Source organism: Convolutriloba macropyga, chromosome 2 (assembly GCF_964194025.1).
Source record: "Convolutriloba macropyga chromosome 2, txConMacr16.3, whole genome shotgun sequence".
NCBI lineage: Eukaryota > Metazoa > Xenacoelomorpha > Acoela > Convolutidae > Convolutriloba > Convolutriloba macropyga.
Window position 1 is genome coordinate 21,630,569 of NC_134469.1, and position 23,794 is coordinate 21,654,362.

The 23,794-nt window shown below is 36.3% G+C and overlaps 1 protein-coding gene across 6 annotated transcripts in view; it reads right to left on the reverse strand.

Moving 5' to 3' along the window:
* Nucleotides 1-23,794, reverse strand: part of LOC142358020 (uncharacterized) — a 137,792-nt gene that overhangs the window by 98,288 nt on the left and 15,710 nt on the right. For 2 of the 6 annotated variants that reach the window (XM_075409518.1, XM_075409510.1), the window contains exon 1: nucleotides 8,129-8,596. The exons of 3 other annotated variants lie outside the window; for them this stretch is intronic. The gene's annotated coding sequence lies outside the window, so the exon portion shown is untranslated. Of the gene's footprint in view, nucleotides 1-7,433; nucleotides 7,440-8,128; nucleotides 8,597-23,794 lie in introns of those variants that run through there. One more of the 6 variants, XM_075409531.1, reaches the window with a different exon arrangement.

Consider the following 23,794-nt stretch of genomic DNA (forward strand, 5'->3'; position numbering starts at 1 on the left):
CACAACCCAGTTTTTTGTGCCTTTTCTCTTTTTCTCTCGCTTTTCTGGCTCCTCGCGCTGTTTGGTTTTTAAGAGGTTTGTTTTTCTGTTTCGCCTGCCTCGCCCCTTTTTTGCTCTTTTTTCGTTTTTTGTCGTCTGCGCTCCTCTTTTCTTGCTCCCTTCCTGTTTTTGTCTTAGCTTTTTTGGGTCTCTTTCTTTTCTTTGACGTCTAGACTGCCTTCTGGTTTAGGTGCTGCTCCCTCGTGGGCCTCAGGAATGCACCCTTTCTAGTCATCAAAGAAACTAAAGATTCTCATGAACAAGCTAAGACTTCCTCATCCTCCTTTGTGGAGCCTACACAACCCAGTTTTTTGTGCCTTTCCTCTTTTTCTCTCGCTTTTGTTGCTCCTCGCTGTTTGGTTTTAAACAGTTTTGTTTTTCTGTTTCGCCTGCCTCGCCCCTTTTTTGCTCTTTTTTCGTTTTTTTTGTCGTCTGCGCTCCTCTTTTCTTGCTCCCTTCCTGCTTTTGTCTTAGCTTTTTTGGGTCTCTTTCTTTTCTTTGACGTCTAGACTGCCTTCTGGTTTAGGTGCTGCTCCCTCGTGGGCCTCAGCAATGCACCCTTTCTAGTCATCAAAGAAACTAAAGATTCTCATGAACAAGCTAAGACTTCCCCATCCTCCTTTGTGGAGCCTACACAAACCAGTTTTTTTGTGCCTTTCCTCTTTTTCTCTCGCTTTTCTTGCTCCTCGCGCTGTTTGGTTTTTAAGAGGTTTGTTTTTCTGTTTCGCCTGCCTCGCCCCTTTTTCGCTCTTTTTTCGTTTTTTTTTGTCGTCTGCGCTCCTCTTTTCCTGCTCCCTTCCCGTTTTTGTCTTAGCTTTTTTGGGTCTCTTTCTTTTCTTTGACGTCTAGACTGCCTTCTGGTTTAGGTGCTGCTCCCTCGTGGGCCTCAGCAATGCACCCTTTCTAGTCATCAAAGAAACTAAAGATTCTCATGAACAAGCTAAGACTTCCCCATCCTTCCTTGTGGAGCCTACACAACCCAGTTTTTTGTGCCTTTTCTCTTTTTCTCTCGCTTTTCTGGCTCCTCGCGCTGTTTGGTTTTTAAGAGGTTTGTTTTTCTGTTTCGCCTGCCTCGCCCCTTTTTTGCTCTTTTTTCGTTTTTTGTCGTCTGCGCTCCTCTTTTCTTGCTCCCTTCCTGTTTTTGTCTTAGCTTTTTTGGGTCTCTTTCTTTTCTTTGACGTCTAGACTGCCTTCTGGTTTAGGTGCTGCTCCCTCGTGGGCCTCAGGAATGCACCCTTTCTAGTCATCAAAGAAACTAAAGATTCTCATGAACAAGCTAAGACTTCCTCATCCTCCTTTGTGGAGCCTACACAACCCAGTTTTTTGTGCCTTTCCTCTTTTTCTCTCGCTTTTGTTGCTCCTCGCTGTTTGGTTTTAAACAGTTTTGTTTTTCTGTTTCGCCTGCCTCGCCCCTTTTTTGCTCTTTTTTCGTTTTTTTTTGTCGTCTGCGCTCCTCTTTTCTTGCTCCCTTCCTGCTTTTGTCTTAGCTTTTTTGGGTCTCTTTCTTTTCTTTGACGTCTAGACTGCCTTCTGGTTTAGGTGCTGCTCCCTCGTGGGCCTCAGCAATGCACCCTTTCTAGTCATCAAAGAAACTAAAGATTCTCATGAACAAGCTAAGACTTCCCCATCCTCCTTTGTGGAGCCTACACAAACCAGTTTTTTGTGCCTTTCCTCTTTTTCTCTCGCTTTTCTTGCTCCTCGCGCTGTTTGGTTTTTAAGAGGTTTGTTTTTCTGTTTCGCCTGCCTCGCCCCTTTTTCGCTCTTTTTTCGTTTTTTTTGTCGTCTGCTCTCCTCTTTTCTTGCTCCCTTCCCGTTTTTGTCTTAGCTTTTTTGGGTCTCTTTCTTTTCTTTGACGTCTAGACTGCCTTCTGGTTTAGGTGCTGCTCCCTCGTGGGCCTCAGCAATGCACCCTTTCTAGTCATCAAAGAAACTAAAGATTCTCATGAACAAGCTAAGACTTCCACATCCTCCTTTGTGGAGCCTACACAACCCAGTTTTTTGTGCCTTTTCTCTTTTTCTCTCGCTTTTCTTGCTCCTCGCTGTTGGGTTTTAAACAGCTTTTTTTTCTGTTTCGCCTGCCTTGCGCCTTTCGTTTTTTTGTCGTCTGCGCTCCTCTTTTCTTGCTCCCTTCCTGCTTTTGTCTTAGCTTTTTTGAGTCTCTTTCTTTTCTTTGACGTCTAGACTGCCTTCTGGTTTAGGTGCTGCTCCCTCGTGGGCCTCAGCAATGCACCCTTTCTAGTCATCAAAGAAACTAAAGATTCTCATGAACAAGCTAAGACTTTTTCCCCAGTCGGCTGTGTACACATAATTTACCTTAATTTTTCAGGTAATTTTACCTGAAATTTTTTTACCTGAACCGGTTCAGGTAGTTTTGCCTTGCCTGAACTTTACCTTAACACACCTGAACGCACCTTAATTTTACCTTAAATCCGTTACTTTTTACCTGAAAATTACCTGAAAAATTAAGGGGGCACCACCTGAACTTTTACCTGAACATACCTTAAGTTACCTTAAAAACACCTTAATTTTTTACCTTAATTTTTAAGGTAAATTTACCTTAACTAATATAATTTACCTTAAAAGTTCAGGTTAAATTTAAGGTATTTTTAAGGTAAATTTCAGGTATTCATTCAGGTATTTTTACCTTAAATTTTAAGGTGATTTTTGCACGTTTTTCAGGTAAGTTTAGGTAATTTTACCTTAACTGTTCAGGTGTGTTTTTCAGGTAAATTTAAGGTATGTTCAGGTAAAAGTTCAGGTGGTGCCCCCTTAATTTTTCAGGTAATTTTCAGGTAAAGTTGAGGTAAGTTAAGGTAAGTTCAGGTAAGGCAAAACTACCTGAACGTTTCAGGTAAGTTAAGGTATTTTTTCAGGTAAATTTACCTGAACTTTATTTAGTGTGTAACCAATCTTTGAATTTCCACAAAAAACAAGGATATCTTAATAAATCATTAAATGTGATCCCTGAGTTGTTTTCATTTGAAATGTCTTGGAATGATGACCTCTATCTCTATCAAGATCTCTCTGGTGTCAAAATAGCTCTTGCAGATCGGGTCTGATTGTGAAATTTCAATTAAAAACTCCAAATATTCATTGACTGGAGCAGCAAATTTTCACACAAAATTTCGAGATTATTAATTTGAACTTGAAAGCTTTTGTAAAGTTAAAGAAACATCAGCTACATTCTCTGGCAGAACCTGTTCTAATTTTGGAGCTTTTTGCGAACAGCATTGCAACAATTTTATCACTACTATTCGCTTTATTTGTTCAAAAAGGTTTCATTAACTGATAACAAAGTCACGAAAACAAACTGACAGGCATTTTATTGAACGGAGCCCTCGCACTCGGCTTATGAAGGATTAATCAGGCAGAAGTGAAAACAAACCTGACTATGAAAAGTTGCATGAAAGTCCCTTGGTCTACTAATTTTGGATTAAAAAGTGTAACTTAACCGTGAGAACTTAGTGTAACTTTAATCATTGTACCGGCCTGGTGCCTTGATAAATCTATATGCACAGCTGTGGCTATAACTACTTTACACTCTCTCTATCTTGAAAGGTGCTACCTCTCCAGAAAGATTTGAGATTTTGCCTATTTCAGTATGTCATACATTTTTTTAAGATTCTGGTGACGGTCTATAAGACCCAAAACGTTAATTGAACTTTTCGATCCAAAAGTGTTCAAACTAAAAAGTCCTAATTGCTGTTTAGCACGCACCCATAACAAAGCTCCAGCAAAAATAACGATCTCAAACGAATCTGATATAGTTAATAACGAACATCGCAAGAAGAAGTTTCAGACTACATGACTCATTTGGGTGAGATAAAGTATTGATTCGAACGACATCTAAGGAAAACACAGAAGCTACATACAATAACCATAGATCAAAATCGCAAGATTTTGTTATTTTTCTAGCAATCACAAAAACTCAATCTGCATATAGTAGTGATCAATCAATATTTCCAGTTCTTAAGCATTTTGAATTAAATTTGCATGCGAATGCTACTTATTTGAAAACTTTTCTTCTCTATACAAGCCAGAAATCTATTTTATAAGCAGCCTCTAACCTTGAAATTCACACGCGTTCTTGAAACCACTTGGAGGTCCAGTCGTTGAATACTTCTGAGCGGTTCGAAAACAAAATTCTCCCCAATTATTTATATTATTGCGTCATAAGGGTGACCAGAAGCTTCATTCAAAAAATTTTTTGACCCAACAAAGAGACAAAACCCAACAATCTATTGTTCTACAAAAAATATTTGAAATACTTTTGTCAAACTGTATCGCGCAACGAGAATATATTAAATTCCAAAGCTAAGAAAATAAAGTACAGCTGAGGATTGTCATTTTACAGGAATATTGAAGATTTATGCATCATATTGCAAAACTGAGCCAGATAAACAAGAGTCTTCCTTTTATTAGGGAAGCCCAGCACTAGAAAACTTCAATCATTAATTATATGTCTAATGGACCAATGGCTCACCAGATGATCCACTCCTGTCATTATTGCGCGCAAAAGGAAATCCAGTAGCGCACAACTTTCACTGTTGTCAACCAAAAAGGCTTGAATTAAAAAAGGTATCAATCTATCTCAATGATGCCAAAGTAACTCCTGCTGATACTATCTCATTTTTAAAATTAATTAACATTTTACTACACTTCTAAACACAGCTGGCAGAGGGTCAGAAAATAGTCCCAATAGCTTCATAGACCTGTGACTCAAAAAGAAGAACAGACCAAAAAAAAAAACATTCTTTTCATTAAGGGCTGAGATGTTGAATTTTGATTAGGAATCTGTATAACCAACTGCTGTTACTAATAGCTGCTCATAATAAAATATTCAATTAGAATGACAAGCACTCATTCGAGCTTGAATTAAAGCAATGAAAAGTCAATTTAAAAGTGAGGAAGTCAGTTTAGAGAGTGAGGTAAGTCATGTGAGACAAAGAAATTAATCACGCAACTGAACACAACAAAACTCGCTCCACTATGAGCAAAAAACGACGTTACGCACGCATTTAGGTTGAAATTTCATGAATGAATGAACAAAAGGCAGATTTGAAGTGATTGTGACGTTATATGATCGTAACAAAAATCTTGACGACGAAACAAAAAAAAAAACATAACCAGAAGAATTCCGGAAGCAACACGAAGTATCAAAACTTCACAAACACCCCCTAATTGCAGATAAAGCCATGGTCTTCTGTATCAAGCCATTAACTCATTACCTCCCCCGGTCTGATCTAAAAATCGAAGAATTTATACCGTTCACCAAGAGAAAAAAAATGCAGCAAAATTTCATATTATTGAAAGCGTTTGATAACGTTTAAGAATGTCCAAAAGAAATAGGAGCGTCAAAATACTGATAGGCTCAGAAAGCTGATAGCTCTAACAATTGCCCTCAAATAATACATGATTCTAGTCAAAAATATCCCGAAAGCAAAAAAAACAGTATAATCTTTTAAATAAACTAAAGTTTTCAAAAGAAAAAGAAATCTCAAATTTAAGACCCAGAAAACGACTTTAGTCAGCTTTCTATTCACTGCAATTAAGACAAAAATAAAATACACTTCATCCATGTTGGATATATGATTGACAAAAAAGTTTCATAACAATTGAAAAATTTAATAAATCATAGAAAAGACATAGGCAACAGAATAATAATCAAGGCAAAAAAATGTTTAAAAACAATAACAAAACCACAAAATATTGCAGAAATTGATGATGAGTCAAAATTTTGGAAAATACTTTCCACCAAACTCTGAGTGCTGATTTATGTTAAATGAAATTTATTGCAAACCAAACAAATGACAAAATCTAAAAAAAGATGAAATCATTAATTTTTAAACACTCAAAAAAGGAATATAATAAAAAATATATATGCAGAAGCCAGGATATTGCTATAAAGATATAAAATAGATTGAGAGGAATATGGAAACAATGTAAGAAACATCGAAACAAAAAGAAAAGACACTTATTGGTTTTGAAAATTAAAAATCAAAATTAAAAAATTAAAAACGAATACATTTCGTTATTTAGCAATGGAGACATAGAAAAAGAGAAAAAGGCATCCTCTTGAACAGATAAAAAAGTTCAAACAGATTTTGGACATATACGAAACAATGAAATAATGCAAAAAAATTGGTCAAATAATTGTTAAAACTGCATTCATGAAAAACAATTTATTGGATTTCAAAAACTTACCGTCTAAAAAACAAATGGTAATTTACTGAAACAAAAGAATTCTCTGAAGATGCAAAAAAGACTATTTTTACTAAATAAAAACAAAAAACAAAGAAAAAAATTGAGAAACATTCGGAGAAACTAACGAGATCGGATTAGCATGTGTACAATTTTATTTAAAAAAAAAACAAAATTACCTCGAGGTAGAAAGAGGCATTGAGTATACGAATTATTAAAGGAAAGTTGCCATGTGAACTGAGTTTTGAAAAATTACGGCTAAAAGATCCAAAAATGGGGAATTTAATAGAAAAAATTCCAAAAATTAACTAAAAAATTAAGAAGTATGTGCCCGTTTTGAAATTGAAACGCATTTTCAGGCTCTTGTGATATCAATTTCCGAGGGTTAAATTTCAATATGGCAACGCATAAAAATTATCGCTCGAAAAACCAAATTAAAAGCAAAAAATTGGGCCACTTAGACAAAAAACTCCTAAGAAACGGTTATCTATATGTGCCATCCTGTCAAAAACAGTTTTGAACGTCGCAACGTCATTCACTAAACGCAGCGCATGATCAAAAAACTTTTCTCGCTCAGAAAAAATTATAGTCACTTTCACTTTAAGGTCAAAACGGCGTCTGAACGAATAGTACTTCCGGTTAAGAAAAACCTTAGGAAAACCAATATTCCTCTTCGAGTTGTAGAAAACCAAGAGAAGGTCAATAATAGCCTCAGCTATCGCTTCGCAGCTATTAAAGATAGGTACTGTATATAAACTATATACTTGCCAGAAAGCACTTTTGTAAGCAATGTTTTCAGCCTTGAAATTCAAACGCGTTCAAGTCCAAGCAACACTTGCTGATTACTTCGAGTGATTTGAAAACAAAATTATTTCCGAATCATGTTTTTATTGCGTCATGAGAGCGAGCAAAATTTTTATTCAAAAACTTGTTTAACAAACGAAAAGACAAAGCCGGGTGTGTTCTACAAAAACTAACTTATTTATTTTGGTCATAATCTACCTGACTAATGAGAAGTTCAGCGGCTAAGAAATTTAAAGTAGACAGGTTGAAACTTAGCAGAACGATGACGGTCATTTTGCAATAATAATGAAACGTTATGCATCATCTTGCAAAATTTTACAAGATAACAGGCATCGTTCCACTACATGATAATTTAGTACATCAAACTATATTACTATATTAATACTCACTTATTCGTCAAGAATATCAATGGGTAAAAATTGACTCAAGAACATTGCCAGCAAAGCATAAAATTCGTACGCTTTTCATGAGGGCGGAACGGAAAAGTTATTGGACGGTGAACGAATTTTATACGTCATTAAAAAGGAAATCGTGGACTTAAGCGTTCGACGCTACATTTTAAGGACTCGAAAGATGGAAAAAACAAAGATTAATAATATACAATATGAAAAACATACAGAAAGACTATAGTAAAAGTTCCCAACTGTTTAGTCTAGACGCAAAATGTAACAACGTTTGCGGGCAAAACAAACAAGTAAGAATATCAACTCCGTGGTAAGAGCATAATTTATCTTCGCCAAAATGACAAAGCGGATAAATTTTGCTGTCAAATAACCTTTTCTAGCTTTGTGAAACAAAAATTTACACCTTGGTCAAAAATAACTTTGGGTGACTTGAACTGCAGCTTAGGAATAAAATTTGCGTTTACCCCCCACTCACCCAAGCATACAAAGGTTGCTTAGAACAGGCGGTTCCGTTTAAAATTAAATTCCTTTCTAAGTAGCGAGTTCAAGTTACTGTTAAAATGTAAGCTAAAGGGGTTAAATTGAGCCACGTTTTTCGACCATTAGAGTAGTTTTCAAACCAGCTTAATCAGCTAGTGATTAGCATGGGATAATCAAGCAGAAACAACAATTTGACTTACCATTCGAGAGCGAATTGTTAGGTAAACAAAAAAAGAAGGCACGATTTCGTTAGTGAGCTCTTGCCATTACTCAAGGGAGTTATCTAGCTTATAAATATGAAAGAATCTTTTGTAACTTTGCAAATATTTGTATTGTTGAAAGGGAGCAATTGAAAATATTCTCCACGCATGTGTAGCACAGTTTAAAAGTAACAAAAAAACGGAGCGATCAATAAAGCAATAATACAATACCCATAAGCATCAGAAACAGAAGTTGGAGATCAAATTAATGGCTAAAATAAAATTGTTCCACTTTTGTTGCCTGTACCAAAACAACCCCAGTACTTCACCCAAGGGCGCAAATTTCCCCACTCAGTCACCCAGACCGCGAAAAAGTTACAGGCGCTTAAAACTAGTTATTATAAACCGGATTATATCAACAAAGCAAAGTTTACTTGAAGTCTGTAAAAGCTTATTTATGAAAACAGTTTAGGAATTTAGTTTCAGGGCAAATCTCTCCTCGGATTGACTTAATTCAACATAGAAAGGGAAAAAATTCTGCACAGCTAATTCTGCAGGAAGTTGAAATGTTTATACATGTTTTTGTATCTGATAATGTCACATGTCAATTTCCTGTGTTACACTACATGTTTACCTTCGTTTGAAGCAAAACGGCGCCGTGTAAAAATCAAACGCCTTTCGGTATAAGTGGTATACTAGAAGAACCGGTCGGTATAGGTGGTATACGAAAAGAAACTCATTAATGGAGTGTAGCACCTAATATAACTTCGAGTTATCTTTTATATAACCATAACACACATGTGCAAAGTGGTTAAATTAGCTCCCACAATTTGTTCTAATTTCCTGTCAGTAAATAAACATCACGGCTCTTATGAGTATTTTCAGGAATAAAAAGTTAATGTGTCCGTTTCCACACATTTAAAAAGGGGGCACAAAAATACGTTGAAGGGGTAAGTATATCACGATTAGGGGGCTCAAAAACAAGCAGACTTGAAAACTCACCAATTTAATTTTTATCTTAATTGAGAATAGTTAATTCTCATTGAGGCCAGGTAGGCAAGTGAACAACTTGAAATGAATTTGCACACCTCAGCTATTAAACCTAATTTTTATTCTGATTTAATCCACAGGGCTAACAGATAGTGTTAAGGGATCGGGGTTAAATAAAAAAGAGTAAACGTAAAAACAACTCATTATAAGGGTTAAAATAGAAGATATTAAGGAAACTCCCAGACGAAAAAGCTCTCGGCTAAAAATGTCATTCCTAAACAACAATGTTGCAGCATTGATAATTGCTTTCGCTAGGATATCAATCCAAAATTCGATAAACAAACACCATCAGGGTATAAAATTTATCTATCCCGGGAGATTATTCCAATAAAATTTTAGGAAACATTGGATAAACAATAACTTTAATTTGCTGCCAGATTGACTGCTCGATGGACAATTTTCAGAGAAAAGTGAGGTTAAGGAAGGTTAGCTGCCTCTCTGCATTTGTTCTGTAATTTTTGCCCCATAATTCTGGCAAAAATGTTTAAGATTCTGGATTAAATGTTTAAGGTAAAAATTTGTCATTTTCATACATAACTAGCAAGCCCGCAAAAACATCCCAAAATCATATCCGAACAGGTTTAAAAGAATATAGGATTTTTTACGTGCCAACTCGAGCTCGAACCCATGCCCCTTGTTCAACAGCCACAGCTCTTGCCTCTTAGGCTACCGACGCGTAGTTTTGGCGTCCATTAACCTATTTAACAGCAATATTTTGTTAAGCGACAATTTTGGCTTTTCTGTTTAAGGTGCGCTATGTTAAAGGAGCGCAATGAATTTGCAGATATCAAGCTTCTACATGGTGGCATGGCGCGTCTCAAAACACATGTACTACGCTAGGCTTCATTTTTTAGGAGCGTTGAAAAGGCCAAGATTAGGAACTTATACATATTTAGATAACACTTAAATCAGAGCTATTAGGCTTGCCTGATTCTGATATGCGGCATGCTCTATGAGCGCAACAACGTGCACAAATTAAGAGCTTAGATACGACAAGAAAGAAAGAGAAAGAAAGAAAAACATGAACGAAAGAAACAGAAACAGAAAAACTATTTGCCAATTTTTTGCCCAGGAAATTATGCGTCCTTCTCAGCCAATACCCGGACTCGAGCCCCTGTCAATAGCCTAACAAGAATTGGTATTATCCCATACGCTACCGATGCCTATTGCTTACGTCTAAATAGGCAAATCATTTCCATATCAGCGCAATATTGGTCAGATTAGGTTCTCTTGTTTTTGAATTGCGGCATGCATTATGAGCACAAAATAGGGAAGTATGGAGCGTCTCAAAACGCATTTGTTAAAACAAGTAATGAGAAATTAAATAGGGGAGGAAAAAAGAGAAAGACCAAAAGAAAACAAAAGAAGGATGACAAAGCACGAGAGAAAAGAATGAGAAAAAAAGAAAGAGCGAACACAAAGCGAAAAAGAGAAAAGGAGAGAAACCCAAAAGAAAGACAGAAAAAAAAGACAACTAAAATGGGAAAAAGAGCAAAACGAAAAATGGGAAGAGCGAAAGAAGAAAAAAAATCAAGTGAGAAAAGAAAGAGAAAGCAAGTGAAAACGAAAGATGAAGGAAAAGACAGAGAGAGAGAAAGAGGAGTAAGAGAAAAAAGAAAGAAAATAAAGAGAAAGAAGAAAAGAGAAAATGAAAGATGCACAAAGAGAAAAAGACACAGAGTGATAGAGAGAAAGAGAGACCGAAAAAGAAATAAAGAAATAAAGAACCATGAATAAACAATAAGAGAAAAGAAATAAAGAACGAGAAAAGAACCAACTTCCCGAAATTATGCCAATTTATCCGCCTTAGTTGAAACCATGCCCCTCACTTAACAGCCATAGGTCTAATTCCTTACATTACCGATGTCTGCTGTCTATTGAATATTCTACATAAGCACAATTTTGGTCAATGGTTTTTGTCTCGCTCGTGAAACATTGGATAAACAATAACTTTAATTTGCTGCCAGATTGACTGCTCGATGGACAACTTTCAGAGAAAAGTGAGGTTAAGGAAGGTTAGCTGTCTCTCTGCATTTGTTCTGTAATTTTTGCCCCATAATTCTGGCAAAAATGTTTAAGATTCTGGATTAAATGTTTAAGGTAAAAATTTGTCATTTTCATACATAACTAGCAAGCCCGCAAAAACATCCCAAAATCATATCCGAACAGGTTTAAAAGAATATAAGATTTTTTACGTGCCAACTCGAGCTCGAACCCATGCCCCTTGTTCAACAGCCACAGCTCTTGCCTCTTAGGCTACCGACGCGTGGTTTTGGCGTCCATTAACCTATTTAACAGCAATATTTTGTTAAGCGACAATTTTGGCTTTTCTGTTTAAGGTGCGCTATGTTAAAGGAGCGCAATGAATTTGCAGATATCAAGCTTCTACATGGTGGCATGGCGCGTCTCAAAACACATGTACTACGCTAGGCTTCATTTTTTAGGAGCGTTAAAAAGGCCAAGATTAGGAACTTATACATATTTAGATAACACATAAATCAGAGCTATTAGGCTTGCCTGATTCTGCTATGCGGCATGCTCTATGAGCGCAACAACGTGCACAAATTAAGAGCTTAGATATGACAAGAAAGAAAGAGAAAGAAAGAAAAACATGAACGAAAGAAAGAGAAACAGAAAAACTATTTGCCAATTTTTTGCCCAGGAAATTATGCGTCCTTCTCAGCCAATACCCGGACTCGAGCCCCTGTCAATAGCCTAACAAGAATTGGTATTATCCCATACGCTACCGATGCCTATTGCTTACGTCTAAATATGCAAATCATTTCCATATCAGTGCAATATTGGTCAGATTAGGTTCTCTTGTTTTTGAATTGCAGCATGCATTATGAGCGCAAAATAGGGAAGTATGGAGCGTCTCAAAACGCATTTGTTAAAACAAGTAATGAGAAAATAAATAGGGGAGGAAAAAAGAGAAAGACCAAAAGAAAACAAAAGAAGGATGACAAAGCAAGAGAGAAAACTTTGAGAAAAAAGAAAGAGCGAACACAAAGCGAAAAAGAAAAAAGGAGAGAAACCCACAAGAAAGACAGAAAAAAAAGACAACTAAAATGGAAAAAAGAGCAAAACGAAAAATGGGAAGAGCGAAAGAAAAAAAATCAAGTGAGAAAAGAAAGAGAAAGCAAGAAAAAACGAAAGATGAAGGAATAGACAGAGAGAGAGAGAGAAAGAGGAGTAAGAGAAAAAAGAAAGAAAAAAAAGGGAAAGAAGAAAAGAGAAAACGAAAGATGCACAAAGAGAAAAAGACACAGAGTGATAGAGAGAAAGAAAGACCGAAAAAAAAAATAAAGAAATAAAGAACCATGAAAACAATAAGAGAAAAGAAATAAAGAACGAAAAAAGACCCAACTTCTCGAAATTATGCCACTTTATCCCACTTAGTTGAAACCATGCCCCTCACTTAACAGCCCTAGGTCTAACTCCTTACATTACCGATGCCTGCTGTCTATTGAATATTCTACATAGGCACTATTTTGGTCAATGGGTTTTTGTCTCGCTCGTGATTGCTAAGCTGAAAGCTCAATTTGAACAAAAACCTTTGCAGATCAAAACGTTAAGCTTGGTTGTGTTGGCTGCATGTTAAACTATCGTTAAAACATGTGAAAATAGGAGCGTTGTTAACCATTGCGTTCGAGTGCGACTTATATTTAATATATTAGATATAGAAGAACAAATATAAGAAGGGCAAAATAGAAGGGAGCTAGCAGGAAAAACAGTAGTTGATCAAAAACAAGTTTCACCATTTTTGAGCCAAAAACATAAGCTGGAGCGTAGATAACCGTTGCGTTTAAGTGCGACTTACATTTAAAATAACAGATGAGAGGGAGAGAATGAAATGAAGAAACAAAAGATGAAGTAATGAAGAAAGAACGAAAAGAAGATACAAGTAACAAATAAAAGCAAAGAAAAAAAGAACGGAAGAAAAAGAACAATCAACTCGCCAACTTTTTTTATCCCAGTACGTTCTACATTTTGTCCTCACCTACTTAAGCTCGAACCCATGATCCTTACTTCACAGCCACAGTCTGATCCCTTCCGCTACCGAAGCTTGTTGCGGTTGTCTGTTGAACAAAAAAGCTACATACGCAAAGTTTTGGTCAATGACTTATTGTCTCGCTACTTTTCGCTAAGCTGCATGCTTAATGAGGAAAACACAATTGCAGATTAGATGCTTAAGCATAGTGGTGTATACTGAACGTTTAAGGGTCGATAGTAGCGCTGTTAACCATTGCGCTCAAGTGCATCTTACATTCAATATATTAGATGAGAGGAAGAGAAAGAAATGGAGAAAAAAATAGAAGACAAAGGAATAAAAAAACAAAAGGAATATATAAATAAAAAAGCAAAGAAAAGAAGAAGGGAAGAAAAAGACAACCAACTGCCCAATTTTTTATCCCAGTACACATTGCATCCGTTTCATTCCCTACACGGGATCGATCCCATGACCCTCCCTTTACAGCCACAGGTCTATTCCCTTGCGCTACCGACGCCTATTGATGCTGTCTATCGGTACCAGCTACATAAGCAAAAATTTTCAACAATGGCTTTTTTGTTTTGCTTGTTTTCGCTAAGCTGTATTCCTAATCATTAAAAAAAACTTTTGCAGATCAGGCTCATAGGCATGGTTGTGTAGGCTGCATTCCTAAGGATCGTTAGAACAAATGACAATAGGAGCGCTGCTAAACATTGCATTGAAATGCAACTTACATTCAATATATTAGATGAGAGGGAAAGAATGAAATGGAGAAAGAAAGAACAGATAAAGCAATAAAGAAAGAATGAAAGGAAGATAAAAGCAACAAATGAAAGCAAAGAAAGGATTAAAAAGGAAAACCAACGCCCCATTTATTTTTATCCCATTACACTGTGCATCGTTTTCCTCCACTACTCCGGATCGAACCCATGCCCCTCTCTTCACAGCCACAGGTCTAATCCTTTGCGCTACCGAGGCCTGTTCCTGTTGTCTATTGAACTGGCTATATACAAAAAAATCTTGTCTCGGTTGTTTTTGCTAATCTGTATGATTAATGAGCAAAGAAACATTTCCAGATTAGGCACGTTTGCATGGTCGTGAAGGCTGCATGTTTAAGGATCGTTAAAACATGTGAAGATAGGAGCGTTGTTAACCATTGTCTTCAAGTCCGTCTTAAATTTAAAATATTAAATTAGATATAGAAGAATAAATAGGAAGAGAAAAGGAGGGGAGCAAGAAGGAAACACAGCAGTTGATAAAAATAAAGATTCACCGTTTTTGAGACAAAAAAACAGAATCATTTATTGCACCGACTAGGGCTGGAAACCATACCCTTCGTTTCAAAGCCACAGGTCTAATTCCTTGCGCTACCGAGGCTTGTTCCTGTTGTCTATCGAACTGGCTACATACGAAAAAATTTGGTTGATGGCTTTTTGTCTCGTTTGTTTTTGCTAAGCTGTATGCTCAATGAGCAAAAAAACATTCGCAGATCAGGCACGTATGCATGGTCGTGTAGGCTGCATGTTTAAGGATCGTTAAAAGAAGCGAAGATAGGTGCGTTGTTAACCATTGCGTTCATCTTCGAATTACAATAATATATCAGATATAGAAGAATAAATAAGAACTGAAATAAAGAAGGGAGCAAGAAGGAAACATAGAAGTGGATAAAAAACAGGATTCACCATTTTTGAGACAACAAACAGAATCCTTTTGTTGGCCCTACTAGGGCTTGAACCCATGCCCCTTGCTTCACAGCCCCAGTTCTAATCCCTTCCACTACCGACGCCTGTTTCTGTTGTCTATCGGTAGTGGCTACATAACAAACAAAATGGTCAATGGCTTTTTGTCTCGCTTGTTTTTCCTAATCTGTATGATTAATGAGGAGAAAAAACATTTGCCGATCAGGCACTTAAGCATGGCCGTGTAGGCTGCATAATTAAGGATCGTTAAAACATGTGAAGATAGGAGCGTTGTTACCCATTGCGTTCAAGTGCGACTTACATTTAATTTATTAGAAGATTTAGCGGTGAATACGAATCAAGGTCAATGCTAAGTAGAAGCTCAAAATGGCCGAAACCATTAAATGCGCTCTAATCTAAAAACTGCTTTCTAAACGAAGGTCTTTGCCTTATAATTCAAACTTAGCCTTTCAAAAAATCAAAAAAAATCCTTTGCTAAGTTCAGGTATACTAAAAGCAATTGATCGACCAACTGCTCTTTTTTCTTTCAAGTAGCCTTGATGGCTGATTGTCAACTGGAGCGACAGGGGAAATTGGGGCGCTTAATCCAAACTCCTTACATTTTCAATTCCTCTCAATTGAAGTTTGTAGCAATTATAATAGTCAAGTTGTCTTCAAACAAATCGCAGTATTCAGCTTCTAGAGGTTTCTTAACAGACGCAAATTTGTTCATGATCTGATTTTTGTTTTTTAACAATGACTTCTGTTTTAGAACGTTTACTTCTGTTTTTGAACATTGCACACTAACAGTAGCTTAATTTGCAAAATATAGTAATTAGGAACTGCTGGTAATATTCAAAGTAAAAAAAGTCACTTAGAGAATTTCAAATCCCTTTTAAGTCCCTCCTACATTTCTAACCAAGCTCTTCCCCCATTGAACCCATTTCATAACCAAAAATTGGTTGTTCCCATTTCTATATTGCCTTGTTTGTTCTTTTTTGATTTTTCCGAGAAATGTAGTGTTCACTATGTAGTGCTAAAGAGTTTCTCTTGAACAACTCTTCAGTCGTTTCCGTTACTCAACCGGCTATGTATTAATGCAATTTTATGCTCGACATTTTTTTCTACCCATTTGACATTTCGTCCTCCAATACAGGATAATGAAGTAGCGCCCAGAGCGCTTTTATGTTTTTTTAGAGCTTTTCAGCTCACTAGATTCTAAGTATACGATTCACAGAATCTGTTCTGAAGACGTATCCTCATGGTGCGCAGGGCAGTTCTTGACAAATGACACCGCACCTTCCACGCCCCCCCCCTCCCCGCCCATCTCCCCACACTTCACCCCTGTTCATAATCATCCCCCAATCCCCGTTGCTGCGAGTTGTTCAGACTGTAGGGACGTGAATCCCTGTAGCCAAAGAAACCCCCTCGCCTACCATTGCCCCCAACAATCCCCCCACCGTGCACCCCCCTGCTGCGCTCACATCACGCTCCTTCAACTAAGCTGAAGCTATCCTCACTAAACCGTAGCTAGCTACTGACAAAGGCAACCAATCACCGGTCGTTTGAGAGCAATTCGCCCGACATCAAACGGTTATGTTTTATAAACTCCGCCTGCCACTTAATTTGAGACTTGTAATGAATAACACAGGTCTCACTCACTCACACCTTCTCTGGCACACACACGCGCACAAACACACGTACAGAAACAAACACACAGACAAAGTCAAAAACACAAACGCGCGTACACACACGCCCAGACACTCGCATGCACGCACGCGCACACACAGATGCACGAACACACACACACACACACACACACACACACACAACAAAACACACACACAAACACGCATGCACATGCATAAGCACAAAACCACACTCACACATGCAAAAAAAGCAAACACACGAAAACGCCGACACTACACGCACCCAAACACGTCTAAAGAGACACAAACACGCACGCACACATACAAACACACGAACTAACGCACAAACACACGCCAGCTTACATGCACACACTCACACAAACACGCGCACGCAGAGAGAGAAAGAGAACGAGAGAGAGAGAGAGAAAAACGCATACACCTACAGCACACACAAATAAGCACACGCGCGCAAATGTACACCATCAAGCACACACAAACACAGGAACGCACCGCATGACCAAACAGACATACACGTATGCATACACAAACAAGCACTCTCTCTCTCTCTCTCTCTCACGCCCGGACACACACAGAAACACACACACATACTAAAGCACACGCACGCACATATACATATACATATACGCACGAAAGCACGCACAAAACACGCACGAACACAAGCAAGCTCACACAAACTCACACACGGCCGCACACACGCACGCACAGGTACACAGAAACACGCACAAGGATACAGCACACACACACACACATGCGTCCACACGCGAACGCAAACACAAAACCACCCAAGCAAACAACCAAGCACAGATACATACAAAAATGCAAATGCACGCAAGCACACGCACGCACTCAGACACACACGCACGCACTCACACACACACACACACGCGCGCGCACACACGCACAAGCACAAGCACACACACATAATATTCTATATAGTTGCGTACACGGGTTCTACCAATTCTTAAAATGTTTTCCACATAATTAAAAAAAATTAGTCTCTCAAATACCGATCTTCAGACAAATCTCTAGCTTTATATTGGCAAATCTATATATCATTCTAACTCGAGTGCTATGTCACCATGTTTAAATTCTTAATCTTCACATGTTTCAGCGTCCCTTAAACATGCAGCCTAGCATTTTGCATACATTTTGAGCGCTGCGAGGTGGATTCGAACCGGGGTCTGTTGAGTTCGATCAGGGTATAAAAACGCTCGCAAACCACTAGGCTAAATACCTTGCTGATAAGCATCTATTAATTCAACGTCGACAGAGAACCACTGAACACCATATCGGTTTGCATGCATGCTTGCCATTGCCAGAATAGTCTTTGACCGAAAGGCTACCTATGCCGTAAATGTCAATGACTGATTAGCCATGGATGCAAAAATAGGTCACTGACCGAAAAGCTGCAATGTTCGAAAAGTTTCCCGTGCCAAAAAAGTCAATGACCGAAAAACTGCGGATGCAAATATAGGTCAATGACTGAAAAACTACATATGCCGTAAAGGTCAATGAATGATTAGCCGTGGATAAAAAATAGGTCATTGACGAATGCTTCCAATGTCCGAAAATCTGCATCTGCCAAAAATGTCAACAACTGAAAAACTGCGGATGCAAAAATAGGTCAATGAAAACCTGCTAATAAAAAAATTTTCCATCGCCGAAAAATTTGTCACACGAAAACAGTCCTTGAATGACATGTGCGATGCATCACAGATATTGACAGAACAAAGATTCTTTAAGTAAAAGTCCGAAATTAAATCGAAGATGAAAAATTGTCCATTTAAATGATTAAAAAAATGATATAAAATTGAATCACCTGGAAAGAATTGAGACTCGAATATGATTTTGTGTAGCGATTTTAAATTCTCATTAGATTGTTGCATTTTTTTTCTCTTTCGCCCTTTTTTCTCCCCTTCTTTCGTTCTCCTCTTTCTTTTCTGTATTTCTTTTCTGTCTTTTCTTTACTTTGCCTTTTTCTTTTCCATCTTTCTTTTCACGTTTCTCTCTCTTTGTTTTCTGTTCGTTTTATCTGTCTTTAGTTTCTCGTATTTTTTCTTTCCTGTTCTTCTCTTTTTCTTTTTTCTTTCTTTTCAGTCGTTCTTTTCTCTGTTGCTTTTTTCTGTCTTTTTTTCTCTCCTGCTTTTCTCTTTTTTTTCTGTTTTTCTTTTCTGTTTTTTTCTCTCTTGTGCTTTTTTCTCTTTCTATTCGATATTTTTTGTTGTTTTTGTCTGTCTGTCTATTCTCTTCTTTCTTTTTTCTCTTTCGGTCATCTCTTGTTTTTCATTCTCGTTTCTGTGTTTCCTGTCTGTCTTTTGTGTCTTTTTTCTCTTCTTTTGTTTTTTCTCTTCCGTCTTTCTTTTCTGTCTTGCGTTTCTGTCTCTTTTCTCCCTTCTGTTTCTTTCTTTTCTCTTTCTATTCGTTTTTTTCTGTCTTCTGTCTGTCTGTCTGTTCTCTTCTTTCTTTTGTATCTTTCGTTTATCTCTTTCTTTTTTTTTGTTTTTCTCTCTTGTCTGTATTTTTTGTCTGTGTTTTCTGTCTTTTCAATTGTATTTGTCTTTTCTCTCTTTCGGTTCTCTGTCTTTTCTCTCTTTTTCAGTCTTTTTCTCTTTCTTTTGTCTGTTTCTTTCATATTTTTCTTTTTCTCATTCTTTTTTTCTTTCTTCCTCTTCCGCTTCTCTTTAGTTGCTCGCATCTTTTTTCTTTTCTGTTTTTCTTTTTTGCTTTTCTCTTTTTTTCTTTCGTGCTTTTCTCTGTTGCTTTTTTCTGTCTTTGTTCTCTTGCTTTTCTCTTTCGTTTTCCTTTTTCTTTCTGTGTTTCTTTTTTTGCTCTTTCTTTTCATCTCTCTCTTTGGCTTTTCTTTCTTTCTTTTCTGTATTACTTTTCTGTCTTTTCACTCTTTTGTCTTTTTCTTTTCTACCTTTCTTTTTTCTCTTTCTTTTCTGTTCTTTTTAACTGTCTTTCTCTTTAGTTTCTCGTATCTTTTTTTCCTTTGTTTTTCTTCTCTTTTGCTTTTCTCCTTTTCTGTTGTTCCTTTCTCTGTTTTTTTGTGTCTTTTTTTTCTCTCTTGCTTTTCTCTCTTTTTTTCTGTCTTTCCTTTCTGCCTTTTTCTCCTTGCTTCTTTCTTGTCTCTTTCTAATGGATTTTTTTGTCGTTTACGTCTTTCTGTCTATTCTCTTCTTTCTTTCGAATATCTTTTGCTTTTCTCTCTTGCTTTTCATTCTCTTCTCTCTATTTCTTGTCTGTCTTTTTGTCTTTCTTTTTTCTCTTTTGTTTTTCCTCTTCCGTCTTTTTTTCTCGTTTTTTTTCTGTCTTTCGTTTCTTCCTTCTGTTTCCTTCTTTTCTCTTTCTAATCGCTTTTTTCTGTTTTCTTCTGTCTGTCTGTTCTCTTCTTTCTTTTCACTCTTTTGTTTATCTCTTTCTTTACTCTTCTTTGTTTTCTGTTCTTTTTATCTGCCTTTCTCTTTAGTTTCTCATATCTTTTTTTCCTTTGTTTTTCTCCCCTTTTGCTTTTCTCCTTTTCTGTCGTTTTTTTCTCTGTTTTTTTGGTCTTTCTTTTCCGCCTTTTTCTCTCCTTGTTTCTTTCTTTTCTCTTTCTATTGGATGTTTTTTGTCGTTTGCTCTGTCTATTCTCTTCTTTCTTTCCTCTGCTTCAATCATCTCTTGCTTTTCTCTCGCTTTTCATTCTCTTCTCTGTATTTCCTGACTGTATTTTTTGTCTTTCTTTTCTTTCTTTTGTTTTTTCTCTTCCGTCTTTCTTTTCACGCTTTCTTCTCTGTCTTTCGTCTCTGTCTCTTTTCGCCCTTCTGCTCTTTCGTTTCTCTTTCTATTCGCCTTTCTTCTGTTTTCTACTGTCTGTCTGTTCTCTTCTTTCTCATCTTCCTTGCTTTTAACTCTTTCTTTTCTCTTCTCTTTTCCGTTTCCTGTCTGTCTTTTCAGTCTTTTCATTTGTCTTTGTCCTTTCTTTCTTTCGTTTGTCTTTTCTCTTTTTTTTCAGTCTTCTTTTCTCTCTTTCTTTTGTCTGTTTCTTTTCTGTTTTTCTTCTCAATCTTTTTCTCTTTGTTCCTCTTCCGCTTCTCTTTAGTTTCTTGCTACTTTACTCTTTGGTATTTTTCTTTTTTGCTTTTCTCTTTCTTTTTTCGTGCTTTTTTCAGTTGCTTTTTTCTGTCTTCCTATTCTCTTGCTTATCTCTTTCCTTTTTCTTTTTCTTTCTGTATTTCCTCTTTCGCTCTTTCTTTTTCCACCTTCTCTTTGTCTTTTCTTTCTTTTTTTTCTGTATTCCTTTCCTATCTTTTCTCTCTTTTGTCTTTTTCTTTTCTATCTTTCTTTTTTCTGTTTCTTTGCTGTTCTTTTTATCTGTCTTTCTCTTTAGTTTCTGGTATCTTTTTTCCTTTCTGTTTTTCTGGTCTTTTGCTTTTCTCCTTCTTTTCTGTTGTTCCTCTGTTTTTTTCTGTCTTTTTTTTCTCTCTAGCTTTTCCCTTTCTTTTCTGTCTTTTTCTCCCTTCTGTTCCTTTTCTCTTTCTGTTCGCTTGTTTTCCGTTTTCTCCTGTCTGTCTGTTCTCTTCTTTCTTTTCTCTCTTTCGTTTATCTCTTTCTTTTCTCTTTTCTGTTTCCTGTCTGTCCTTTTTGTCTTTGTTCTCTTTTTCAGTCTTTTTTACTCTCTTTCTTTTGTCTGTTTCTTTTCTTTTTTCTTTCTCTCAATTTTTTTCTCTTTGTTCCTCTTCCACTTCTCTTTAATTTCTGGCATGTTTTTTCTTTTGTGTTTTTCTTTTTTGCTTTTAACTTTCTTTTATCGTGCTTTTTTTCTGTCTTTCTTTTCTCTTGCTTTTCTTTTTCCTTTTTCTTTTTCCTTCTGTATTTCCTCTTTCGCTATTTCTTTTCTCCCCCTCTTTTTGGCTTTTCTTTCTTCTTTTTCTGTCTTTTCGCTCTGTTGTCTTTTTCTTTTCTATCTTTCTTTTTTCTCTTTCTTCTCTGTTCTTTTTTTCTGCCCTTCTCTTTAGTTTCTCGAATCCTTTTTCTTTTCTGTTTTTTCTTCTCTTTTGCTTTTCTCCTTCTTTTCTGTCGTTGTTTTCTCTGTTTTTTTCTGTCTTTTTTTATCTCTCGCTTTTCTCTTTCTTCTCTGTCTTTTTCTCCCTTCTGTTTCTTTCTTTTCTCTTTCTATTCGCTTGTTTTCTGTTTTTTTTTCTGTCTGTATGTTCTTTTTTTCTCTCGTTCATTTATCGCTTGCTTTTCTCTCTTTTCTGTATTTCCTGTCTGTCTATCTTTCGTTTGTCTTTCTTTTTTCTTCTTCCTCTTTTTTTCTGTTCTTCTTTTCTGCCTTTTTCTCTTTCGTTTTTTCTTTTCTCTGTTTCTTTTCTTTCCTTTTCTTTTCTCTTTTCATTTGTCTTTGTCCTTTCTTCCTTTCGTTTCTCTGTCTTTTCTCTCTTCAGTTTTTTGTCTCTCTTTCTTTTGTCTCTTTTCTGTCTCTCTTTTTCTCATTCCTTTTTTCTTTGCTCCTCTTGCGCCTCTCTTTAGTTTCTTGCATCTTTTTTCCATTCTGTTCATCTTTTTTGCCTTAATCTGTCTTTTTTCTTTTTTTCTATTGATTCTTTTTTTCGGTCTTTCTTTTCACTTTCTTCTGTATTTTCTCTCCGTCTTTTTCTGCTTTTCTCTTTCTTTTCTCTCTTTCGAATTTCTTTATTTTGTCTTTTTCTGTATCTCTTTTCTCTCTTTCGCTCTTTTTCCTCCCCCTTTCGCCTTAGTTTTTCTTTCTTTTCTGTATTTCTTCTCGGTCTTCTATTTTTTTTCTATATTTCATTTTTTCTTTCTCTTCTGCTCTTTTTATGTCTTTCTTTCTTTTTCTCAATCTTTTTTCTCTTTCGTTCCTCTTTCGCTACCATTTAGTTTCTCGTTTCTTTTTTCCCTTCTTTTTTTTGGTGCTTTTTTCTCTGTAGTCTTTCTTTTCTTCCTTCTTTTTCTTTCTTTTCTCTTTCTATACTTTTTTTCAGTTTTCTTCTGTCTTTTCTATTTTTTCTCTCTTTCGCTTATCTCTGCTTTTCTGTCTTGTTTCTCCCTTTTTTCAGTATTTCCTATCTGTCTTTCTTTTGTCTTCGTTTTCTCTTTTTTTCTTCCGTCTTTCTTTTCTCGCTTTCTTTTCCGGTCTTTTTCTACCTTTCTCATTCTTTTTGCCCTCTTTTGTTCTTTTCTCTCGTTTCTCTCTTCAGTTTCTCATTTCTCTCCCTTTTCTCTTTTCTGTCTTTCGTTTCTGTCTTTCTTTTTCTCTCTTTGTTTCTTTATTTTCTGCCTTTCCTTTTTCGTTTATTTCTTTTCTCTCTTGCATTTCTCTATTTCTTTTCCGTCTTTCGCCTCTTTTCTGTTCTCTTTTTTCTCTTCTTCTGCCTTTCTTTTTTCTCTTGTTTTTTCTCGCTCTCTTTTCTGTTTTTTCTATTTTTTCTGCCTTTCTGCTTTTTTTCTCATTCCTTTTTTCTTTGCTCCTCTTGCGCCTCTCTTTAGTTTCTTGCATCTTTTTTCCATTCTGTTCATCTTTTTTGCCTTAATCTGTCTTTTTTCTTTTTTTCTATTGATTCTTTTTTTCGGTCTTTCTTTTCACTTTCTTCTGTATTTTCTCTCCGTCTTTTTCTGCTTTTCTCTTTCTTTTCTCTCTTTCGAATTTCTTTATTTTGTCTTTTTCTGTATCTCTTTTCTCTCTTTCGCTCTTTTTCCTCCCCCTTTCGCCTTAGTTTTTCTTTCTTTTCTGTATTTCTTCTCGGTCTTCTATTTTTTTTCTATATTTCATTTTTTCTTTCTCTTCTGCTCTTTTTATGTCTTTCTTTCTTTTTCTCAATCTTTTTTCTCTTTCGTTCCTCTTTCGCTACCATTTAGTTTCTCGTTTCTTTTTTCCCTTCTTTTTTTTGGTGCTTTTTTCTCTGTAGTCTTTCTTTTCTTCCTTCTTTTTCTTTCTTTTCTCTTTCTATACTTTTTTTCAGTTTTCTTCTGTCTTTTCTATTTTTTCTCTCTTTCGCTTATCTCTGCTTTTCTGTCTTGTTTCTCCCTTTTTTCAGTATTTCCTATCTGTCTTTCTTTTGTCTTCGTTTTCTCTTTTTTTCTTCCGTCTTTCTTTTCTCGCTTTCTTTTCCGGTCTTTTTCTACCTTTCTCATTCTTTTTGCCCTCTTTTGTTCTTTTCTCTCGTTTCTCTCTTCAGTTTCTCATTTCTCTCCCTTTTCTCTTTTCTGTCTTTCGTTTCTGTCTTTCTTTTTCTCTCTTTGTTTCTTTATTTTCTGCCTTTCCTTTTTCGTT